Consider the following 23707-nt stretch of genomic DNA (forward strand, 5'->3'; position numbering starts at 1 on the left):
AACGGGCCGTAAACAACTTGTAACATTTCACTAATTTTCTATTATAACGGGCCGTATATAACATGTCACAATATATAATGTTCTGTTTTAACGGGCCGTATATAACATGTGATGCTGATGTAACCTCTTACTAATTTTCTATTATATCGGGCAGTATACAGCATGTAACATTTGAATAATGTTCTATCATAACGGGCCGTATACAACATGTAACATCTCACTAATTTTCTATTAAAACGGGCCCTATATAACATGTCACAATTATATAATGTTCTATTTTAACGGGCCGTTTATAACATGTAACTTCTTACTACGAACCTCACCTTACGACCACCTCAAAATTACGACCACCCCGCTATTACGGGCACTTTTTTTCAGTCCCGATTTTTTTCTCTATATATATTTGTATTGGTCGCTTCACTATTACGACCACTTTGCTATTCCGTATTACGACCACCTTGGGCAGTCCCAACGAATACTAATTAACGCTTATTACCCCCACAATTACGACCAGTTGGTCGTGTCTAAAAAAATTACCTGGTGTGTAGCGAACCGTGAACGGCTTACGGCAATGCGTGTCAAACTGGCCATTGACGGGTGTATACGTAATTATCGATCTTTTGTTTACTGACCAGTGTATCGACAGGTGAGTAGAATGGCTATTAATCTCTTTGAAATTTTCGCACTGACCGGAAGGTAAAATAAACATCCAGTCTTTCATTGTTCGTAACAAGCCCACATGTGCCGGGTTTTAGTTTGTAGTCCTTTGTTTACCGTTACGGGTGATCGCCCTTCCTTGGTGGCGCTGTGACGGATTAAATACACAAGTGATCAGATTATCTATCTTGCCTTGAAAATTGTGATAACCGTACATTTGCTTATTAATTATGGTATTCAAATAATTGATTTGTGGCTGTTGGTCGTTTTAAGACATGATTACATACAAGCGAGTAAAATAAATATAGTAACGTTTGATTTTTTTTCTGGTCAAGCGCAAGTTTTTTCAGCGATCTCGATGTTTTTGTATCAATGCCGAATAGGGTCTGTAGATAGGTGTTATTATAATTTGAAAAAAAAACATGTTTGGTTTCAAATATTTCGCTAGAATTATGCTATTCTTTCTAACTTCATTTCTTTTTTCGCTCATGATGGCCACATCACGTAAACGTAACGAGTTATCACTAAAAAAGAAAATTGAACTGATTCAATGTAGCAATGGTCGTAGCCAACGACAACTTGCTGAACAGTTTGGGGTCGGCAAAACACAGGTCAGAGCATCTTGAAAAGAAAGACAGAAATTTTAGAAGGTTATGAAGAAAATAAAGGAAATGATAGACAAAAACAATTGTCTTTGTTTTTATTTAAAGTTAAGACTATGGCATGTATTTAGCCAAATCTATACAACTTGCACCTGAGTTCAGTCAATTAAGAGTTACGGTTCCTGATGGTCTAGCTCAAACTGGTCTACCTCGGCACTTTGACCCGGACCCCCAGGTGTTCTTAATAATGAGGTTTCACTGTAATTTTCTTTTATAGCGGGCCGTATACAACATGTAACATCTCACTGAATATCTATTATAACGGGCCATATATAAATGTAACATTTATATAATGCTCTATTTTTCTGCTTGAACGGACCGTTTATAACATGCTAATTTGCTATTGTAACGGGCCGTATACACCATGATACATCTCACTGATTTTCTATTGTAACGAGTCGCATATAACATTTAACTTCTTACTAATTTTCTACTATACTGGCGTAATGGGCCGTATACAACATGTAACATTTGAATAATGTTCTATTTCAACGGGCCTATATAACATGTAACTTACTACTTTTCTTTTATTACGGGCCGTATACAACATATATAACGTGTAACGACTTACATCACCCTGTTCATAGCCTTTATTACGAGGACACGGGTTTCGTTGCATACCAATAACGATTTCGATTACAACACTTCTAATGATATAAGTTTAAAATGGAATTCGTACATGAAATAAATGCTTAAAGTAAAGTTTCAACACCGTGGGTATGTGAATGTTCAAACTTAGGCTAATTATTTTATTTGTGATACGAATGTTTATTGTTTTAACTCAACGGAATTTAAATGTAAATACTGTGTTTAATTTAAAAATGAATCCCTACAGTAAAAAGAAATTTTTAACAAAACTCAAGCTAAATATACGTACAACCTGTAAAAGCATATATTCGGAACATTTTTGACGTGCACGGAAACCATACGTGTCAACTCACCAGCAGTTATAGGCGGGTTCCGATTAGAACACCCGACAGAACAGATACCTGTGGTGCTGTGACAGGCGTGACGACCCTGTCGACCGTAATTTCACACCTGATTATTGTTAAATGGTATACTAACCCACTCAGAATCGAGTACACTTTTATGTCTATATGATTTGTAATCAGTTAAGTTAAATAATATCAAGTTATCAGGTTATCGGATAGTAGTAAATGGTTTGATGTGATTTTGTTTCGCATTTTCAATCATTGAAAACAGTAAAATATCTACGTTGTTGTACTATAGCTGTCTTCTGCAAATTTGGTTGATGAAAATGGTATGCAAAATTATTAATAAGGAATGAAATGAGATGAATTCAAAGTTTGTGTAAAATAGAGGTAAAGATCATGTAATGTCGGAGAATACAGATAAGATACAGGTAATTTTGGAGAACATTGGAGAACACAGGTAAAATCCAGGTAAGGTAAGACTATAATGACTGTCACAACATACCTGCCCGTAACTTATTTGTAAGAAGTGGGAGAAAGAAGACACCCCCCCCCCCCCACCCCCCCTCCCCGCCGCGGTAATCCAGACGATTTTTCTTACCTTGTGGGTCAGTCACCCGTGTCGACAGATTCACAGCTCTAGCTCGTTTGTCACACCAAGTCGTCATAGCAACCGCTGCGAGGCCTTAGCCCCAGGCATTTACCCGTTCAACTCAGTTTTTGTAACGGTATTGTGCTTTCCTATACAGCGAATTAATTAATGATTATAGACTGGTCTTGCTTTTGTTTCAAACTTAAAGCAGATGATAACTATGATATCAACAAATTTTATTCCGTAGTTAGTACGTGAGAACCCATAAACCAACATACATAATGTACGTAACCAAAATATGATTATTATTGATCAGATCATAAGTAATATACGGAAAGAATATCTGTAATATAGTTCACACTTAATGAAATTTAGATAAATATATTTTTTAAATAGAAGGTGCTTCACACAGACATGGGCTCGTAAAGATGACGCATTAAAAGAATTTATCATATATCACAGTATCAACTAATATACGCACATCGTTTACTTTGCGTTTTAACTTCTGTAACATAAAATACATTAATACAATGGTGTACACGCAAATTACATAAAAGATATTTACTAGTGTTAGTCTGAGATTATTAGATTATTTACAATTAAAATTATTATGTTATATACGGCCCGTTACTAAAGGAAATTAGTGAGATGTTACATGTTGTATACGACCCGTTATAATAGAGCATTATTGAAATATTACATGTTATATACGGCCCGTTACTAAAGAAAATTAATGAGATGTTACATGTTATATACGGCCCGTTACTAAAGGAAATTAGTGAGATGTTACATGTTGTATACGACCCGTTATAATAGAGCATTATTCAAATGCTACATGTTATATACGGCCCGTTACTAAAGGAAATTAGTGAGATGTTACATGTTGTATACGACCCGTTATAATAGAGCATTATTGAAATATTACATGTTATATACGGCCCGTAACTAAAGAAAATTAATGAGATGTTACATGTTGTATACGGCCCGTTATAATAGAGCATTATTGAAATATTACATGTTATATACGGCCCGTTACTAAAGAAAATTAATGAGATGTTACATGTTGTATACGGCCCGTTATAATAGAGCATTATTCAAATATTACATGTTATATACGGCCCGTTACTAAAGAAAATTAATGAGATATTACATGTTGTATACGGCCCATTATAATAGAGCATTATTCAAATATTACATGTTATATACGGCCCGTTACTAAAGAAAATTAATGAGATGTTACATGTTGTATACGGCCCGTTATAATAGAGCATTATTCAAATATTACATTACCAGTGAAACGGAAGGGAAGTAACTCTTATATATCGGGAGGACATCCTGCCTTCGGCCTTGATTAGAAGACGCGGTAAAGTAAGCATAACTTCAAAACATAAGCTAGCCACGCTATCTAGCGTTCCACGACGGATCGCGCTGTTCCGTGGACATACACGGCATCCGGCGGGCCACGATATCCAGTGTTCCTCGACGGGCCGCGCTGTTGCGTGGACACCCACGGTATCTGCCGATCCATCACGAATCGCGGAATCACGTGGACACTTTGCCCACGCATGTCCACTAGTGGACATTGCGTGGGCAGTCCACCGTGGGCGCGTGGAAACCGCAAAGTCCACGTAAGCTGTAGTGTAATTGGTGGGAAAATGATGATTTGTATTGGTATGAAACGAAACATAACATCAATCAAAGGAAAGATGGAAAAAAGATTGTTCGCTTCAAGACAAGGAAACGTTTCGTAACGTGGTGGCTTTTAATTATTTTATGATTTGAGATATGGAAACCGCTCTTTCCTCTTAATCATCTCGACGTTTAGAATACTTATCTCTATTTCTGTAATTGAATAACTTAAGTTCACAATGTGATGGATTAAGACTAACAAAATTTTGATAATGGTTTATATATGCAATGAAAATAGACGTTTATATTTATGTATTCATGTCTAACTACACTTATTAATAAATAACTTAGTAAGCTGTGGAGCATGTTTCTAAATTTGTCAAAGCAGTCATTACTATCAAGTCTTTCGTGCCACATCTTACTTTACTGCAAATGTAATATTCAAACGGTATTTGTTTTACTTAATGCTTTAGGGATTAAACGTCCAAGAAATAGCCAGGGTCTTATGAGGACGGGTGGACATCCATAATGGAAAACAAAGGCACAGAAAGACAGAGCTTTGAGGAAAGAAAGGAACAATTTAAGATCCCAAGTGTTGTAATGCGGCGGCAGAAGATCTATATTTTGTCTATTTAATGTCTACTCAATTTGTGCATGAGGAAAAAAGAAATAAAAGATACGGAAGACAGAAAATCCCCAGCATTAGTTCCATTCTATGTCAACCAGACAAACAAGAACATACCACAGACTCCAAAACACTCATTAACCACAGGCAGTCCGTACAGGAGCGAGGAACCATATGTCTGCACTATATCATTGCATGTCGTAAAAGGTGACTTACCTTACTGAAGTATACGGCTGAAGCCACCCTGTCCCGTTATGCTTCCAACGGGCGAACTCCTTCAATGCCGAGCAGTTAAGGTCATTTAAGGACGGCTTTCCATGGTTGCGAAATGCATGCGTGGTTTTGGAGGTTACGGTATGCTTGTATTATGACATCTGCCTGAAGCATACCGCCAGACTTCCAGCAAGACATCCATCCAGTCACGTTATACTGACAAGGAGCGAACCAGTCGTCAAACTTATAAAATTGCCGAATGCTCAGCAAGAGAAGCATCTACCATTTCTATAGATTCTGATATGTCTTGGCCATTCGGCAAACTTAAACCTGTTCTCACAGAGGAGGAACGCTCAACTGAAGGCCAGAAATAGGATAATGTCAAGGGAGACATAAGGAAGAAGAAAATACATAGATAAGAATATGTCAATATCAGTTACCGTATATATCCAGTGCATCCGTTGAAGTATGATATACCAGAGTCATGCAATAAGGTTATCCCTACCTTATATCAAATCTGTAGGCCCATAACATGTAAACCACAGGATTAATAGGTATACCAGTTACAGTCGAGAGTAAAATGGAAGCCATTTAAAGGCAAAAAGGTCAAGTGGATAAATCAGAAAATTTTGTTTATTTGGTAAAATTTGACAATTTCTTTATTTTTCCCGTCTGCGTGCATCTCATTTGTACATATAAAGCATTCAATATGTGTTGTAATGAATCTGAAATACCTACATTAAACCTTCTACTCATGTAACTTGTTAATTTTCACTCAACAAGTGGCTTATTATATATAATGTGCCCAAATATCCTTTTTGGATTTTATTTTGATGTAATATGCGCGAAATTCTCAAAATAAAAAAGTCGATAACGAATTGTCATTTAGGTCAAATTTATGTGAAAAATAACATTTTATTGATAGATTGGTAATGGTCTAAAATTCGAGAGGATATGCGATAATAAAAATTGTATTAATATATGCAACATCAAACCATTTCCTTGTATCTATGCATGTTGATATATTAGGATGGCGCAGATTTTGAAACCTATCTCTAACTTCGTCCGATTAATTATCGAAATTAATTACATATGCTATCAATATTGCATAACTTAAAGTAATCAATTTAAACTTAAGTAAAAAAAATTAAAACTTGAGGAAGTGATTAAGAAATCCAAAATTGATTACTTTAAGTACACAGACGACTTTGGTATATCTTTGATGTTGAATTATTCGTAGGTTGCATAAAAAAGACAGAAAACACATATTCACTTACATCATTGCAATGACACACGGATATCTGAATGAAATGAAGTATTCACATAATTCCCCTTGTAAACTTTCGCCGTCCTATTAGTAAGTAGGGAAAATTGCGAACAAAATGACCATGTTTTTTTAAAGTATAATAATTAATTTTCCATTGTTTGTACGCAGAATGCGGCTTTCCGATTGGTTGAGATTTTTTTTTCATACCACTATGAAAAAAAATCCGAGAATGGCGCGAAAAATGTGACGTCACAATACGACAATTGACGTTGTGTATTGATTTGAGAGTAAGAATCACATATAAAACCAGTAAACTTGCACATAAAACATGTTTTGACTAGGAAAATTATTTTCAAAAATTAATCATATGCGTTAATGTCAATTATTTTTGAGTTTCATAGGGGTATGAAAAAAAAATTGTTTGCAAACTTCTGCAAGAATCCGCGTAGCGGAATCACATATAAAACCAGTAAACTTGCACATAAAACATGTTTTGACTAGGAAAATTATTTTCAAAAATTAATCCTATGCGTTAATGTCAATTATTTTTGAGTTTCATAGGGGTATGAAAAAAAATTGTTTGCAAACTTCTGCAAGAATCCGCTACGCGGATTCATACAGTTTGCAAACAAAAATGTTTTCATACCCCTATGAAACTAAAAAGGATGACATATATGCTTAAATGATAAAATGAGATACAAGATGTCCAAGGTATAAGACCAGTTTTTGATTGGGGATACAAAATGAAAACTTAGTCGCCTCTTTCGACTTTCGACTTTCGACCAACCTACAATGGAGTCAGGGAGATTATTTTTGGTTTGGTTCTGTTCTGTTTAGCATCCTTTTTAATAGCTAGGTCAAGGAACCTTGATATTACACATGAGAAAGTGCCACTTACTTCTAACTTACTAAATACTTTCTGAGATATAGCGGAAGAAAACAACAGGAACGTATTATGCAAAAAAAAAAAAAAAAAGATAATAAACTTTACGTTTTGGTACAACTAGGGATCAAGGGAAACTTGCATGAGAAATCTGAGTAAGATCCATGCAAATCTTATAGCGATGAAAATAACTGATTGTGGACGAATGGACGCCGGACAAAAAGCGATTTGATCTGATGATGGTGGTCGAAAAATATACCACTGTTTACCAATGTTAATTTTTCCAAATTTGGAGGTGATCGAAATTCATTATTTGAGAGAAAAACATGTTTACTCACTCAACTCACTCACTCTACATTCTATCTTTTGACATTCAAATTTATGTATATTGCATCTATTCACTCAATTGTTCAGCTTTCACAATATATATTCTTCCAAAACCTTTCGTATTTAACGTCATATGTTTTCACCCTCTCACCCTAACAAATATACACACCTAACATCAATGGTATAAGATAAAAAACACAGATACACGTGGACAGGATACAAATCATAACATTTATATTATTTAATCTTGAACAAAACGACAAAAATCCATATAGACATATACAAACATACATAAAGAAGAAGAAGAAAGGAAGGAGAAGGAAGAGAAGATGGATGAAAGGTGGAAGAAAGAAAGGAAGGAGAAGAAGAAAAGGAAGGGAGTACTTTGTAATATTTTAAAGTATTTTTATTCAAAGAGAGTACAAAAGAAAAAAAAATAAATATCATACTTTACACAATTTATGCCAAAAGAGGAAAGGACTGGGTGGTAGACTTGTTACTAAATCAAAGTACTGTAAGTACTGAAGACACAGGGGTCAGGGGTGCACATGTTTTTTTTTTTTTTTTTTTTTTGCAGTCATGAGAGAGGTAGGCGGAGCTTATTCTGGGTGTTGTAAGATGTAGTAATGTAATTTGAAAAGTCGAGTACTCTACTTCACCCAAATACTATTTTCGTGACTATGATAATGAAAATAATTGCATTATTTCATTGATTCAAAATGGTTTTTTTATATGATAAAATGGTAACTGGCTTATATTGAAAACTAGAAATGGCATTTACACCTCTAGCATATTTAAAGGGGAAGTAACTCCATACTAAATGGATTGTAAGGTTTGCACAAATTTGTTTCAATATATACACTCATAAGCAAACAATTTTTGTTGTGTTGATTACATCTTTGCTATCATATATATATAATAGATATAATGATTATGTAATATATGTATCCACACAGTGTACTGGTGAATTAACCTACTGAATTTGTTGTTAGGCAATACCTTGGTACACTAATACCAAAATAATATATTGATAGTGCAAGTAGTAGATGGTTTATGCTACAAATTCCAACATTCTACACATATCTGCCGGACACGGGTGATTTGTTTTTAATTTCTGTTTGCAACAAGTATTTGCTATCAATGCCAAGAACATTTTTAACTCATAGGCAAGGTAACAGATCAGTCATATAGGCATTAGGACTTCGCCGAAAATAGCACAACAGAATGCAGGGACACATCGAGATTAAATGTCCCATCACAAAATCAAATTCGACAAACTGAAATCCTCAGGAGGAGGGAGGACTTCCATGTCTTGCAGACATATTTCTAATTTCCAAAAAATAAATCCTTTCTTTATATATGTGTCTTTACATGCATGAGAGAATAAGAAGATATCTCAATTTTGTCCACATCATACATACTGTACCTCTCAAACAAGAGGCCCAATGGGCCTGTACCGCTCACCTGGCTCTACACCAACTTTGACGTTGATTGAGGTAATTTCTACACATACTATGCTGATTACCTCTTTTTTCATATCAAAGAATTTTCTAGTCCTTCATTCCAGCATAATATTTGCCTAATGTCAGGCTTCAGAGACTCTTGGCTATCGCAAAATTATTGTGTACAGATTTAAGCCAATTTCACCCCTGTGACCATGAATGAAGGTCAAGGTCATTTATTTTAACAAATTTGGTAGCCCTACGACCCAGCATGCTACAGGCCCAATATCACGTCCCTGGGCTCCTTGTTATTGAGAAGAAGCTGTTTGAAGATTATAGCCTATTTGACCCATGTGACCTTGAATGAAGTTCCCATGTGACCTTGAATGAAGTTCAAGGTCATTTATTGGAACAAACATATGCATGGTAGCCCTTCACCCCAGCATGGTACAGGCCAATATTAAGTCCCTGGGCCCCATGCTTATTGCGAAGTAGTTGGAAGATTATAGCCTATTTCACCTCTGTGACCTTGAATTACGGTCAAAGACATTTATTTGATCAAACGTGGTAGCCCTTCACCCCAGTATGCTACCGGCCAAATATCAAGTCCCTGGGCATCTTGGTTATTGAAATGAAGTCGTGGGAGTGTATGTTAATAATACCTCCCATTTAAAAAATGGGAGCGATTGCGCCTAAATATTTTTTTAAAAAAGTGCGAAATTCTAAAAAAATCTTTGCATATTGTCGACAATGAATCGTCTTTAATGTCAAATTTAAATGGATTAAGAACATTAAATTGATGGTATGGTCTAATGTTTGAGTAGATATGGGATACATTTTGAAATAAATGTCTAATATAGGCAACATTAAACCATTTCCTTGTATGTGTGCCGATTGATATATTAGGGTGGCGTATATTTTGAAATATAACTCTACATTTGCTCGATTAGTTAACAAAATTAATTCCATTGCATATATAATCAATATTGCATAACTTAAAGTAATTGAATTTTTTTTTTAAACTTGTGGAAGTGATTAAGGAAATTGTTTGATTGGTATCAACGATTAATGCTACAAACTCCTGTTTTTGATCAAATACACTTCTAATATATTTCCAGTATCTTTTTTGAAATACAAAATTGATTACTATACTTACACAGACGACTTTTGTACTTTAATGGTGTTTTATTATTCGTTGCTAATATAAATCTACACATTTACCTCATCAAATTACATCATTGCAGTGACACATCAATACCTGAATGAAATAAACTACTCACAGGATCATGGATAACACGTTTCCTCTTGTAAACCTTCGCCATCCTATCAGTAAACCTAGTGATATTCGGTGTTTATCAGTATATCATACGAATGGTAGTATCGGATAAAAAAAAGAGTTTTGTAGAAATGTGTTAAGGATGATGACTGAACAACCAGTTTTGCGTAATACGGACGATAGGAATAGTTACGCATAATGGTTCTCCTTCATCCAAAGGATGCTTTTGATTAAATCTGGTCAAATCCATTTAATTAAATTTAATGACTTATGAATAGTCACGATTTAAAGATCTTATCTCTTTTGCCCTATTGGACTCCGCCCTGCAAAATTTGTTCCACTGTTTTACCTTTTTAACCTATAGGTGCTTCTGACCTAATTTGGTCAAGATCCATTCCCTCGTTCATGACAAGTAGTGATGCAAAGGACAAGCCTCTATTTCCCTATTCGACCTGCCATTCTGGCCCCAAGTAGGTTCCATGTATTTGTCCCTCTTCCCCAAAAGCTGACGGCACTTAATCACTAGCCCTCCACCTCAGGGTTGGGAGTTCGAAACTCACGTGGGGCCTGGTACTGACCGTAGAGGGGGGGGGGGGGGGGGGGGTGTCTTCATCTCGTTAAATGTAACCGGGCGATGGTCAGTGTGTAAACGCGAGAGAATAATTCCATCTCCACGACTTACTTTGAACATCGCGCAGTTTTTTTCTCGTTTGTGAAAAGTAGTCTTACTAGTTCAGCTAAGTTAGGCTTGCTGTGGATAGTTTAAAATTGGAATATGTCGGTCTAATGTTGTATAATGTTGTTTTGATGTAGGTTAAGTGCTGCCCTAGAAGCCATATCAGCTTTCACGTTTCCAGTTTAGGCGACATGATCTGGAATCTAAAACAAGTTAGATGATATAAAACTGCATTTTGCATTATTCTTCAAAATGTCGATTTTTTGATACTGAGGAGTACCGACAAAGAGTCCGTGCAGATCGTTGCTTTAGTAATATTGGTGTCTTTATATTTCACATGAAGCCAAATTAATTGCAACGTTTTCAGCTGTGAAAATTGGGACATTATAAGGAAGACGGCACTAAGAGGATGAATCAACAGCAACATATGCTTAGGCTAATTTCTCCTCTGAGTTATCGGTATATATGAAGAGGAAGGAGAGATATTGTTGCATCAGGTGGAAATAATTTTTCATTTCTTCATCAAGTTCGGTGTAGTTGGACTTAGAAACTATCTGAAAAGCTGAATTTTCTGGCTTCTGTTTTAGCTGAAGGGTAAAATGGTGGGGTAATTTTACTCTTGGAAAAGAGGTGGCTCCAAATCGGTTGCGGAAGTGATATGCCGCTATTGTGGCGCGATCTGGTTTTTTTTGTTTTTTGTTTTTGTTAGTTTTTTTCATTTCCAGTTATTTCTTTTTGTTCAGGATCCCAGCAAAATAAAACATTACAGTTTGAGGTAAGATTATGTAGTGATATTAGTATTTTTCGTATAGAGATACTCTCCAGGTTTTTGTGGCTAAGATTCTGCAAGACAGAAAGAGAGACAGAGTAGACAATGTGTGCAAAGGTAAGGTAGAGGGCATGATCTTCTACATGTCAAATTGAAATATCATTATCAAGTATCAACATAATAAAGCTAATAATGGCAGGCTAACTTGGTTTGGTTAGATTTGGATTGTTAAAATCTTGGGAACAGTCACTAAAGGACAGTCTTATCTATGTGCAACATCAATGCGTGTAGTGCACGTGAGCCTGTTTTGGGAGGCTGAGTTTTGTTCGTGTTTGTGACCTTGTAATTACACAAAACTAATGTCGACATCATGGTGCTACCTCACTGGGGCATTAACAGCCTAAGGCCATGTAAGTGCAATTTTGTCACTGAAGTGTCATATTGAAGAAAGCAGACCCCTTCATTAATGGGCGGTAATACATCATTATATGATGTTCCGTTATCAATAAAAGGAGAAAACATCAAAACAAACAAAATATTTAAAAACAGACAAAAAACAATAAAAAAAAAAAAAACGAACAAAAACAAAAAACAAACAAAAAGTGTATTGGTACATTCACTTATGTAATTTAAATTGTTAATGCTGGACATGTTTCTGATATCCTGTGGTACACACTGACAGTTTTTAGAAAGTTCAAAATGTTGTATCGATTAACAGTGTCAGAAAGAAATGTTCAACTTATGGATATTATAAAAGTTTGTTTAATGAAGAGGCCACATGCAATGACCTCAATATCCAGATTAGCATTTTGACATTTTTAAAGTCATCATTAGAGTAATTTCCGTCGCTTCTGACTACTTGATGAAATAAATCCTTCTCTATCATATTTAATTGATACTGCATAACTTAAAGTAATGATTATTTGAACGAGGAAGTGATTAAAAAAAGTGAATTTTGATCGGTATGATGAATAGGGCGTCAGTTTACAATCTTAACTGGTATATTTACTCATTCTATTCTGTGATGTTTTCAGTAAAACTTTGAAAAATGTATTTTTACACTCAAAAATACACTATTGGTTATAATTAGTTGGTTGACAATGGCAAATCATTCGTTCCCAGAATAGACCAAAATTCACATAAATGAATTTCCTTGCCACAATGACACAAACTTTTATGAATAGGTAATTAATCCACATCGCTTTAATTTTTTATATAGTAAACCACTTACGCAGATCGGAAAACGAGAAACATATTAAAATATAACCTACCGTATGTACTTAAGAAACGTCAGGGAGCCTTTTAACTAAGATGTATGACGATGAATGCTTACTGGAATATCCGGGTGATCGATACTGACACGATGAACAAGAATTGGCCTGCGTGCGAGATGTATGCGTGTAATGTATATGCGTGTTTGTTTTGGGAGGCTGCAGTATACTTGTTAATGGTTGTTTCCTTCCGATAGCGCGCAACTGATGCCTTTATAGTGCTACCTCACTGAAACATACTGCCGACGACACCAAGCAGGACACCATAACCTTGTATATTATACTGAGAACGAAAGAATAAGTCGTCTCAGAAAACAATGTTGAGCGATAAGCAGGAGTAGTTTGTCTCGGCAAGGGGAAAGAACCAAACGCCTTCAGCATAGGGGCGAATGTTAAACTTAAGGACAAACGTGAGGCAGTGTTTTATAAAGGAATTTAAGAAAGAAGAGAAGAGAATATCCTGGAGTTAGTCGCCTCTTACGAAGCACCGCTTGCGAGCTGCCCTTCCTTCAAGAGAAAGCGACCACCATAACTGCAGAGGAAATAAATAACCCCGAGCAGAAATCGAACAATCACCCTGATCCTCCTTTTAGGTCATTTCTCAATAAACTGCCGACTGCTCTACCGTGGAAACTATGATTATATTCCCCTCCTGTAGATACGAGATGCATGCGTGTGGTGTAGTGTTCAAATATCCATGGTTTGAGTCTCAGTGTGGTCGCTGAAGTGTTCAGAGGCCTCTGGTTCGAGTCTCGGTGTGGTCGCTGAATTAATATCTCCTCTTATAGGTTCTGCCCAACTAAATACCCAGGGAGGTGGTATAGGTCTCGTGTGTTTACAGGGTCAAGACTTTGTTGAAGGAAAGCGCAATTGTAGCCAAATGAGACTGGACATAACGCCAATGGCCAGATATCTTGTTGTGATACATGTTGTGTTGTCCTTAGAAGACCCAAGATGCAATAGAAGACAAGTTGGTATAGACTGCGAGTCTCTCATTTCTACATATATAATATTGATATGTCCAGGCATTACACTCATATTTTATGTTCTCACCGTGCACGAGTCAAGATTTCAAGTTTTTATTCACTCAGGACACACTATAAATGTGTAACAAGAGGTCAATATGACAAAACGATGTACAAAGCTTACAGGGTAATAACGTGAATATACAAGGGTGTCTATACTAACGTATTTATAAGCAATGTTATCTCAACTTAATAGAAATATAATAAGTACAATACAAAATAATATGGGGAAAAAACTTATCTTTAATCAATTCATGTTAGCGTTGTAATTAAGGTGGAAGGGATGTAACTCGAACTATTGTTTACGGTGTTTATTATAAATTCAAGACAGAAGCGGCAGCCATTCTTATGGAGGGAAATTAAAACAAAAATACACTGGCAAAACTCTGATTAATTTAGAACTTATGGTGATTGATTAAAATATCAATGGTATGTATATTCCCGATCGGACGTGAATATATATGGGGTCACCTGCCAGACCACGTGGGTTTTCCCCGGGTAATCCGGTTTCTTCCCACACTGAGACCCCTCGTGCGCTTCCATCCCGGCCAACAAGCGTGATTAATACAAGTTGATATAACTTATTTCGCAATTGTTGTAGAATAAATAAAGTTAACATTTAATGTATATCTAAATAATATTAGACATGCACTTTATTTGTCTATTCACAGGATTGGTTTGTATTGTTTAACAGCATGTTAACATATATGAACATTTAGGGAAAACGGCACGGTCAGGAGGCATTTAACGGATTGTCATGAAAATTATCATGCGTGATGTTTGCGTCATCATTTGCTTTGTTGCAAAGAATACATATTCTTTCGGACAAGTTTCGACACTTCGAGTTGCCCTACTTTCTTCGTTTCCTCTGTTTGTGTTAATTATGCTTTGCAAGAGATTTATCAAGAACATTATATGTAGCTGCTATTGCATCGTGGCACCCCACGCATAATTTCGAAAATCTGATGGATTTCTAGTCAATAACGTATTACGAAATTGCCCCTGGGGTGCGTGGTTGGTTCTATTGATTGATTAAATCAAAGTATGGATTGCTTTGGATATCTGTTATAACGACAAGTTTAGGTTTTAGTTAAGTATTGTTTAACGTCCTATCAACATATATGGTCTTTCGGGACGATCTTCCCTGTATGCGAGATATATGCTTTTTTGTATGTATTTTTTGGGGCAGTGGTATATGCGTGCTTGTCTCCTTATGTTAGCAAGAAACTGACTTTATCGTGCTACTTCACTAAAGCATGCGCACTGCCGATGTCAACCAGCAGGGCACCACTTTTGCCGATTTATAGTGCTACCTCACTGAAGCATACTGCCGAAGACACCAAGTAGGACACCCCACCCGGTCACATTATACTGACAACGGGCGAACCAGTCGTCCCACTCCTTGTATGCTGAGCGCTAAGCAGGAGCAGCAACTAACATTTTTAAAGACTCTGGTATGTCTCGGCTAGGGGACAGAACTCAAAGCCTTCCTCACAGGGGCGAACGGGGCAGTCCCTGAATAACAAAACAGCTTATAATGTAGATTCTCATATTCAGCATTTTTTGTTTTATACAGTTGTGAGTACAATATGTGGATGTTGGAATTTAAACTTACTTACAATGTAAGAAATATACTCCCAAAACTGGAAGAGTAGAATACACTGAAATAGAGGGATGAGGGATGTTGCCATGCCTTTTTTTTCTTTTTCTTTTTTCTTTTATTTTTTTTTTACTGTTGTTGAATTTCGTTAGTGATACAATTAATATGTGACAGATGTGTTTTTATAATTCAAATTGATTTTAATATAATGACTAATGGTACATTGTTTTCTTTATATACATAATCGATGAATATCTTTATTTCAAAATGAACAAATGAATATTTCTACATTTGATTATTATATCGTAAATTATAGATAAACAAAGTGTAATATGCAGAAAAAAGTCTATAGTGATGCCGGAGGGCTTTTAGTTATCCTAATTTAACTCGCTACGGCCATCTGTGAATCCATAAATAACGGTTAAACGACGAATCCTTGTGGAGCTGGCATCCGCACTCAGATAAGAGCAAGCAGAACCAAGGTAAATATAACATCAGTCTTAAAAAATAACGTAAATTGGGATTCTGAAGGTGTTGATAGAGGGGTCGTAAGGTCAGAGGAGAAAGTGGCTCCCCGGCTTTGACCGGATTTCAGGATTTGCTTTTTTTCCTAGTCATTATTGTAAACTCAGTTAGTTTTTTTTATCTAACTTGTTTTTAATTTATTAATATAACGTTATCTCTTTGCTGTTTCCGACCTTTTTCATTTTTATGCAATATTATTTCTGTATAAAAAAATGCTTTTTCATCCTTCCTAAGATGTTTTTCAAGCTAAGGGTACCATTTGGCCGTAATAGAAGCTAGATGGAAGTAAATTCAATATGATTTGAAGGAACAGGGATATTCCTTGAATAAGGGTAATATATTGTCTTATCTGACTGACTAGAACAAGATCTCTATTCGAGTCCTAGAAGAACGAAACGGCTGCATGCTGCAGTTTAATACATTCTGACTCTTCTAATTCACCTTAATTTGTTTTGTAATGTGATAATATCTTTGTGCTTTGTTTACTATGTTTTAATATCGTCATATGAACAGACAGGGTCATTTTGAAGCGAGGTAACCTTGTAGTAGTTGCTGACTAGGCCTACCTCACTGAAAAACATTGAGGTCCGTCGCATACCATCCAGAGCAATGATAATATTGTTAAGACTTAACGCTTTTGTTTGATGTCAATTTACTTTGTTAGGCCCTATATGACCAAAGATGGGCCGTTAAACCTCTTTTCAATCAATCAAGTGTACAATCTTTCAAGGTTGCAGGTGGTTAATACCGTGGTGTAATTTTCTGTTCTCGACATTGATCGTTAGCTGCTTGTTACGTATTAATTCAATTGAATAGTGGCACAGTCCAGAATATGCACATGTACTCTCAACGTTCTAATTAAATGAATATTGAAAAGAATTTTGTCACCCCATTCACCGTTTGTCATTTCGTTTGGTTGCCTTCGATGATCAACACTTTAACGTTACGTTACGAAACAGCTGTAGGATACCAGTTTAACTCATTTTACTCATCTGGCTCTTAATTCGTTTGGAAATATAGTGAAAGCTTCCGTCGTGTGCGTCTTTCGTACCACTCTTAAATATACAGTTATATACATGTATAACAGAGCACGTAGTGTGTCTTTTACATCCTCTTCGCTAGTCAAGGCTTCTGATTACGTTACACCCCACGAACGTGTAACGTCGTAAGCTCTTACATTGGAAAGGGAAACGTTTATAGAGTATGTTCTTAAGAATACTAATATCAGATTGAAATATCTGAGAGAAAGAATTAGTTCGACAGTAAAGTTCATAATCTAATCTTAATGCAATTCTCCATTATTGCAGCTGCAGTACAATGTTATTATCTATGGCGAGTGTGATGGAAACTGAAGACTACGCAAATTTTGATCCCTACTGGTACATTGAAAACACCGCAAATGATGACATGAACAAGGGCCTCGACAGTTTCCATAGAATTTTTGAAGAGTGTAAGTTTGTATTTCATATAACTTCATGAATCTTTTTTCAACCTCCGATCGACTAGATTTCTTAAACTATTCTCAGGTTGATAAACGATGACTGAATTATTTTTCGTCGATTCGTTTAAGATGTTTTGATTGGTATAGTTTAACTTCCGATCAAACGCAATGGTTAAGATGTTCTTTGTTTATCTTTTGTTAATTGAACTGACAATACCAATATATTAATATTGTTTATTGTTTTACTGATAGGCAAGATCCAAGGTAAACGTCTCCTAGATGTAGGTACTGGTCCGACCATCTACTCTGTGATCACTGCCAGTAATCACGTGGATGAAATCTTCCTGTCCGATTGTGCACCGCAGAATACTCACATACATGTATTTTATAAGTAATCTTCTATCTTAAGTCGATTGGATTGATATCAAAGAAAACGTTCTCGATAAAATGCTGAAAATTTTACAATAATATTGTATGTTAAACCTTCTATGTTCGATTTAGTCAGACACTTGTTTCTTTGGGTGGGGCTATAAACGCCACAAAATTAGCAATAAGACGCAACTACAAATAAAATAAATATTTTTTGCTAAATAATATTTTGCACACCACTCTCGACATAAAAACGTTAAAAAGAATATAAGAATGGTACCCAATCATGTAAAATACATATATTAATACATACGTGATTTGCAACATTCGCCTAGTAAGATATACATGTAAATGCAATCACATTGATTTAATTTGGCTTCCAAATATATTTTTCGATAATATAGATTACGCATTACATTTTATAGTAAAAGTATGTATACATGTAAGCCAGTTGATAGGACAATTAATTTTATTCAAAACACCAAAGGAATATACAAATTGGTCGCACAAATTTTAAATTAAAAGTTTACATAATAAAGGATTCTTTAATATGGAGTACTCAACATTGATATTATGACAACACTCATAGGATAACATTAACGTATAATGTGGAAAGATATCAAAGTGACCCTCACAGTTTGCTGCCAGTATCATATGTTAATAGTACTTCAGTCTTGCGAAACAGGTAAAATATAACGTATGCATTGCAGTATTAGTATCAACAGCAGGTCAAGTAAAGTCAAACCAGAATGACCTGTCGCTTTCGCATTTTCGTGGAAGTTTCAAAGTGGGTAGTTCCATTTGTGCACAGGTGTGTTAACAAAACCTATTGATTAGGAATACTGCTGTGTCCAACAGGGTGCTGTTTTGGACCATTCGTTTTTGTTACAATTTTATATTGAAAACACAGCATGGTTTACACATATTCAAGTAACTATGTGATTAATTGTTCACATGCTAACAGTTTTGTCGCTAAATCTAGACCAGCATAAATACGAATGATGCAGCTGATGATAAGGTTTGATAATGATAAAGTTCAACGTGACAGGTCATTCTGGTTGGACTATATCAACGGCAAAACCTTTAGGTAGATGTATGTGCTTTACCTCTTTTAAATTCGATTACCTATAATGTTGCATTAAAACGTAACATATGTATTGATATGATGCCATAGCAATAAAACATAAATACATATAAAACATATAACTCCGTAACAACCTCTAAAATTGTAAACAAGGCGACGTGTATATCACAAACTACAGTTTAAGTCCAATATTGAACCAGATAGGTCGCAATTAGTAACTAACAGCCAGTTTGGACATGTAGCGTGTCGATATTGTCTTGTTCATCCAACACAAGTTTAAATAGTCTTTTCGACTACCAAGATGCCAAGGGAGGCGTTATTTAACATCAGACATTACGCCTACTGATCCAGATATGATCCTGTTTCTGCGGCCATTGGAAAATGTTTTTGCGCGTGTCATGAAATTTACCGCAATTCTAAATGTTTTCACTATCAATGTCAACAATCTGACAAGTTCCCTTCCGTGCTATGCAGAATTTTCAGTTTCTGGATTTGCTTCCATTTCAACACTGTATTCAAACAACTGTACTAAGAACGGCAAAACTCGCCACGAAGACATTTGTTACAATAGCACGATGTTTCTCTCGCCATCAACGTATGCGAGTTTGTTGTCATAGCGATTGCATGCCATTTCAATGTACCTTTGAATGGTTTTTCTTTGACTTTGTCGATACTTTAATTCCTGTTTGGCTTTAGTGTCTACTTTGGAAACATCCATGGACCTCACGCCGTTTTGGCTCGACTGTACTGTTCAGTTGTAATATTCTGCAGCATCATGTATCGCAACATGACTTATCTTGATCGGTTCTTCTGTCATGCTCTTTTCAGTTCCTCCTAAGTCATTATAGGGGCCCTTGTTATGACCAACCTCAAAGTAATCAAGATGGCTTCATCGCCACGTAGATCCACGTAGTTGGCAACGATGTAAAATCTATACCGATTGCGGTATTGGCTTGAAGGAGAATCAGTACAGTAATGAACCTTCATCAGAGTAGGTTTGATCAGCTCAAGTTCCGGCATCGCTTTGTATAAAATGCACAAACAGTATGTAACATTGCATCGCTCACAACTACAAACTCTTTAAGTTACCCTACATCTTTGTAGAAGGCTATACTAGGATGCAGAGTAACTATTGATTGATTCCGGTAAGCGGTAAGGACGTCATCTAGAGACCGACAACCTAGGACTAGTTAGTTGTCATGTTTTGAGAAATTGAAATATATGAATTAGAAAAGGCCGGTTTTGTTTTGGTCGGAAGGGGGTGGGGGGGGGGGGGGGGGGGGGGGGGGGGGCGGGGGCGATTCGTAAGGCATTTTTAGAGCAGTATGGTCATGTTAACAGGTTTTACATAACATGTTATATATTAACGTCTTGAAAGGTGACGTCATAAAAACAAGAGCCGATATGAATTGAAACGTAGATGACTGTTAAGAATAGAATGGGTTAATCCGTAATTTTTGATGAATAAGAATCATATCATGTGAATAGTCTTGAATATGCTTTCTAAAAATCCTACATTACAGGAATCCGTAATTAAATATTTGATTTCGACAAAAGGAAGACATCTGAACAGAAAATTGTTGATACGGCGTTAAACATACTAAAACACTGTTCTTTATGTATCCCTCGCACCGTCATACATTTGTATTTACCTTAGCGCGCGCTCATGTGATAATGCCGTTTTGGTGTTAATGCACTATATATGAAAGGAACCGCTAGTAACCCAATGATTCATGGACACCGTCCCTTGAATGTTCCTATAGTTAACAAAGATAATATAATGCATAGAAGCGTAGTATTCATTAGATTCAAATTCATCTGATTTTTGTATCGGTATTTTTCATTATAAACATTTTTTATAATCCCAACTGTATTTTTCGTTTTAAAAAGGATGACTACTGAGCAGAGAGAAAACGAAGTCAGAGAAAAAGTTAAAGGAATTTTACCCATAGATGTGACGTTAGAAAAGCCTCTGGGATGTGATTATGATGGCGCCAAATTTGATGTCATTGTATCGACCCATTGCTTGGATGAAGCGGTGGATCATGTTGCTGAACTAGTACAGACCATGAAAAACGTATCAGGCTTGCTAAATGAGGGTGGGTTTATCATAATTTCATGCGACTTTGGAGCAACTTTTTTGTCGGGTAGGGGAGTACAAATATACTGGAGTGTCATTCACAATCGAAGAAGTAAAATCAGCTGTGGTACAAGCCGGCTTTGACATCAAATTATATATTGAAATCCCTTATAATGCTGATGAAAACTGGGATGCTGAGGGTTATTATTATCTTGTCGCGACAAAATGATGCTTTTTATTGAAATATATTATGATTTGTTCCAGGTTACATTTCCTCTCAATCAAATAATCATTTTCACCTATTAAGAATGAGGTTATTAAAGAGTTTATTATATTGATTGTTTGCGTTATGAAGTAGTAAAACAATCGATAAATTATTACTACCAATTGCAAGATGCTGACTTGTCTTAATCCTTGATTGCCAACTTCTTGACATTTTCAAAGGGGAGTTTTCAGATCTCGCCATTTCAATCCTCAAAACAGTATATTTGAAAATAGTTAGACCAACTAAAACCTTAAAACTATAAACTCGACACTATAGCTACGCTCTATCAAACGGAGGCCAACACGAGCATACCGTTACCATGCGCCAATGACCACAACGGTAAACATTACCAAACCAAGCAACCTTTTTATTTTGACGTAGATTCATGGCTTCATTATCGAGGTCATGATAATTAATCCTGAAATGCTATCAATTTATAGTTGATACAAAACATTTGATACGTTTATTGAAGCAATCACACAATGTATGTTCAATCAAGTTAGATTATAATTTGCAATTACATCAACATCACTGGTCAGTCGAGAATTCAGGTAGAGCGAGTCGGGGACTCGGGTATTTCCTCAGAAAGTCCAGGGAAATCCTGTAAAACGACACCGCCTTTTGGGGTGTCCTATTTGGCTTCCTCTAGCAAATATGATAAAAAAAATCTTTAAAATGAAAAATAGATCTTACATTACATATCCATAAATGTAAGGTGCCTAGTACGTTAAACATTAACTGGTTTAGCATGTTTCCTGCATTTTATTTTCTGGGATAAAAACCCACATTTACTTAAATCGCTGCACTTTTTTAGATTGGACCAATGGAAGTTATCATTAACAATATCTCAGAAACATTCAGTAAACTGCATTGATCAAATTCTCGAATTGGAAGTGTATAACTTTCTTTGTCGGCTTAAAAGGCTATAAGGTAATTTTTAATTTGGGGAAAAGAATGAGAAATATTTGAAATTGCCTTAAAAAGAAATGCCCCGGGTGAGGATCGAACTCACGACCTTCAGATCGCTCTGTCTATGATTATGAGACTGACGCGCTACCTACTGCGCTACCGAGGCACATGAAATATGATTTTTGTTTCCATGGTGATAATATATGCGTTCTTGTTTTAGAATAATCATATTTAAGATTGATTTTTTTTTTCAACAAACATTTTTAAAACATTTTTTTTCTTTTATTTTGCGGAACTACTTTCATATTTACAAAACAACCCTGTTATGTAGTTTATCCCATCATGCCTTTCGCTGCGCCCCTACCGTGACGTGATCATCAAACAAACAAAAACCCACAAAGATATGTTAGGTGATATACTGCAATGATGTAAAACATGTTATATGACAACTAACACACATTTCCTTGGACACTCCAGTCTTGATACCAGGTTAACCAGTCGGAGTTGACTTTATAGTTTAATGACCTCTTCACCACAGCAAACATGTATTAGCTTTAGAAGAATGATTCATGCTTGGCTAATAAATAAAAACATGTTTTTTTATTTATTCAATACTAGATGGTAATTATTATTTGACATATTTCCTTAAATTTGACCTAATATCTTATATTTTTCAATGACATATTATCCCTCTATTTTGCATCGTGAAGCAGCATTCTGTTAAGCCCCACCTTGCTTGACATTATCAGCAGATACGGAAATCTTACACATGGACACACGTTTTTGTGCACAAAAAAATGTTTATACAGCAAAGTGCAGAAGATGATCAATTGCACACTTTAAGAACCATGTCAAGCGATAGTCTGTACAGCTGTCGACACGGGTGACTTGCCCGACATTTTTCTCTCCTCGTGGTGAAAAAATCGTCCGGATTATCGGGGGAAATTTACTAATGAAAGTACTTTCCGTTCCCAAAATGGGCTTCCGGAATCGGAAACCGAATTTCCGGACTGGTGAGTACAAATAACGTTACGGAAATCCGTTCCCGTGCTATTCCGTCCGGACTGCGAATTTTCCGGACTATCGGCGTCCGGATTATCGCGGGTCCACTGTATATAACTCCTTGGCTGTTGAATTCATCTCATTGGGATCGCTTCCTTCACGAGATTATTAAATCCGACACTAAAT

The 23707-nt window shown here is 36.0% G+C and overlaps 1 non-coding gene across 1 annotated transcript; it reads right to left on the reverse strand.

Moving 5' to 3' along the window:
- Positions 1-22597: 22597 nt before the first annotated feature.
- Positions 22598-22685, reverse strand: Trnam-cau. The gene is given in 2 exon segments: positions 22598-22633; positions 22649-22685. It is a non-coding gene; the product is annotated as a tRNA-Met (tRNA).
- Between the last annotated feature and the right edge of the window lie 1022 nt (positions 22686-23707).

This window comes from Pecten maximus, chromosome 19 (assembly GCF_902652985.1).
Source record: "Pecten maximus chromosome 19, xPecMax1.1, whole genome shotgun sequence".
NCBI classification, from domain to species: Eukaryota; Metazoa; Mollusca; class Bivalvia; order Pectinida; family Pectinidae; genus Pecten; species Pecten maximus.